Genomic DNA, 3,465 nt, shown 5'->3' with positions numbered 1-3,465 from the left:
AGGAAGACATCGAGAACCTCAACAGGACAAGTGAAAGATTGTCTGACATGATGCAGGCACTCACCACTAGAGTCAGCACTGTAAAACAAGACAATCAAAACAATGTCACTACTGCTGCAATGGACAAGATTAAGGAACAGATGAGCAAGATTTCTGAAGAGTTCACTTATGTGGAACAACCTGTCACCTCTTCGTCCATAAGAGACAAGCTTCCTGAGAAGTTTTCCACTGCTGACATTCCCAAATTCAAGCCTACTGATAGTCCACTTTTCCATTTGAAGGCTTTTTCTGCAATTATGGCCCTTAAGGGAGTAGATTTGACACTCTTCCCTACAGTTTTCCCTCTTTCCTTAGAGCATGCCTGTCAACAGTGGTTCTATTCGTTGGAATCCAAACATGTCGCGACCTGGGAGGATGTTGCTGAAAGCTTTATGAATCGTTACAAGTGTAACATCCATGCCAAGACTTTTGAACGTGAACTCTCCATTCTCAAACAGAAAGAGAATGAAGGCTTCACTACTTACTTAAGCAGGTGGATCCCCCCAAGGAGAAAGAAATGGTTCGCTTGTTCATTGCCAATCTGACTCATAAGTACAAGCAACACTTGAAGTTTCTGCCTCTGAGTACCTTTGAAGCTGTATACGATATTGGAATCAATATTGAGGATGAGCTAATGAAGTCTGTTGGTAGCAACAATAACAACAGCACTTGGAAAAACAAGAAGAACAACACTCCTTCTTCTTCGTCTTCTAAGCCTAATAATGCTACCAACAATATCAACATCAATGATGTGTTGGCCCTCAATGCTTCTCCTCAAAGATTCCAAAGGCAAAGGAGGGTTTACACGCTTTTGGGAATGACTTATGATGCTGCTTATGACCGTTTTCATGGTCAAGGACTGATTATGCCAATCGGATCATTCACAGAACCTCGACCTGAGAATAGGACCGCTAGCTATGACCCCAATGCTTATTGCAAGTTTCATCAAGGCAAGGGTCATAACACTGAGAAGTGTTGGAGGCTGAAGGATGCAATCCAAGACCTGATCGATGCTAATCAACTTCCTGTCCCTCCAGGGGCAAGAAGCCTAACATTCAAACAGGTCCTCTTTCTGATGCTTTGGCTATCATGGGAGATGAAGTCTCCTTTGATCCGTCGATACTCATTCAACCTGTGAATGAACCTCTGTCAGAAGTTATATTTATCTCAAGTACTGAAGAAGTGAATGGAATTTGGGATAGTGACGATGAAGACGTCTATCTCAAGGATATAGCCTGTTCATCTCTTGGCACCAGTGAAGATGTTTGGGGGGGACTTTGAGGTCAAGGTTCTCACCAGAAGTGGACGGTTGCAACAACCTAATCCACCTCCACCTCCACCACAATCACATCCGATAGTTGATCCCATCGACCCTGTGAACAACGATGTGGTCAAACAACTGCAAAAGACCAAGTTGGAGATGAACGTATGGAAGCTTTTGGCCACTTCCCATGAGCATCGAAAGGCTGTGAGGAATGCTCTCGTGAAAATAGGATTTGATGATGACATGACTCCTCAAGGATTGGTCAACTTTCTCACTACTGAATTGCCAAGTACTAGCAATCTGATTTCGTTTTCTGATAAGGATCTGCCCCCGAAGGGGACCAACATAATAAGGCCTTACACCTCACTGTGGTGTGTAGGCATATGAATGTTCCTATGAGCCTGGTTGATAATGGCTCTGCAATCAATGTGTGCCCACTCCGTACTGCAAAGAAGTTGGGCATAAAAATTGAAGAATTGACTCCCTCCACTCAAGGGATTCGCGCTTATGATAATACTCGCCGTCAAGCCGTGGGTACTATCATACTGAATATAACTACTAGGGCCATTGAACGTCGCACCAAATTTCAGGTGGTGGATATTAAGGCCTCTTTCAATCTGTTGTTAGGACGCCCTTGGCTTCATGAGCTAAAGGCGATTCCATCATCGCTGCACCAGAAAGTGAAAGCCATAGTTGGAGGGGTTCCGATTACAATTGACGCTTCTCCTATGCGCATTCAAGTTATTGATACTCCTATCGTCCATGTTGAACATGACGAAGAAGATGAAGATCTTTGGGGGTTTTCACTTGATGATGTTCTCGTGATTGAAGAGGAGGAAAAGTGTCATCTCGACTTCGATCCCTATTCAAACACCAATATCAATGCCTTTCTGAAGAAGCAAGGTCATTTCCATGGAATGACCCTTGGACTCAAGAAGAAATTGGCTGAATCTTGGGGCCATCCTGGTGCACTCAAGAAGGATACTTTTGGCTTGGGATTCAAGCCAACAAAAGAAGATTTGAAACAAGCTTTATTAAAGATGAAGGCTCGCAATAATGCTCGAATCAAGAAGACGGAAATGGCCATGGATCCATATCCGTTCACTCTCAATGGCCAGTACATCAAAGAAGGGGAAGACTTCCCATGCTATGAATTCCCTGAACCATTCGTCCATGATGGGATCCGTGAACCAGGATTCGAGGTGTTCCTCGATTGTGACTTCGTTGATGAAGACAAAGAGCTCTTCACAACCGAGAAGCCAGTTAGCCCGAACTCTGATGATTTAGGAATCAACCTCCTTTTTAGGTTGGAGAAGAATGAGTTTAAGCCGGTCCGCAATGATGACTCCGAGCTAGTTCAAGCTGTCATAGCAAACAAGGATTTTGACCCCTCCGAGTTAATCGTCCAAGCTGACAACATTTCAAGGGGATGGCGCAAGACATTGAGGATCACTACGCCAAGTGGAGAGAAGTTGGAAATAACCGCTAGCAAATGTCCTATTTTTGATGAGTCTGAGTCGTCTGGGTCCGAGTCCGAGTCTGAGTCTAAGTCTGTAGACGAGTCCTTAGAGTCCGAGGCCGACCCTCTTTCTGCTATAGAGTTCAATCCTGAGTCCCTTGTTGAGTCTTCTCTTTCTAGTCCTAATAATTTCGATGAGGTCGCAGCCGACCTTGCCTCTCTTAATGTATTAGCCAATGAATTCAATAAAATGAGTACCTTTGCTTACGATGCGTGTCATTCCCCTAGCCCTGATCAATATTACTTTGCTAATGATAAAAATGACAAAGAAATAATAAAAGCAATGGAAGAACATGAAAATAAAACAACAATTATCGAAGATACAGAAACAGTTAACATTTCCAATGATACAACTATTAAAGAAGTAAAAATTGGATTAACACTAAGTCAAGATGAACGCAAAGAGCTAATTAACTTGCTTAGTGAATTTGTTGATGTATTTGCTTGGTCATACCAAGACATGCCAGGAATTGACAGGGATTTAGCTCAGCATACAATACCACTCATTCCAGGTATGAAGCCTATCAAACAAAAGGTGCGTCGTATGAAACCCGATGTGGCTCTCAAAATGAAGGAAAAAATTAGGAAGCAGCTGGCCGCAGGTTTCATCAGAGTGTCTAAATATCCAGAATGGATAGAAAAT

Source organism: Chenopodium quinoa, unplaced genomic scaffold (genome assembly GCF_001683475.1).
Source record: "Chenopodium quinoa cultivar QQ74 unplaced genomic scaffold, ASM168347v1, whole genome shotgun sequence".
Classification (NCBI taxonomy): domain Eukaryota; kingdom Viridiplantae; phylum Streptophyta; class Magnoliopsida; order Caryophyllales; family Amaranthaceae; genus Chenopodium; species Chenopodium quinoa.
Note: the sequence above shows the minus strand (reverse complement) of the source record.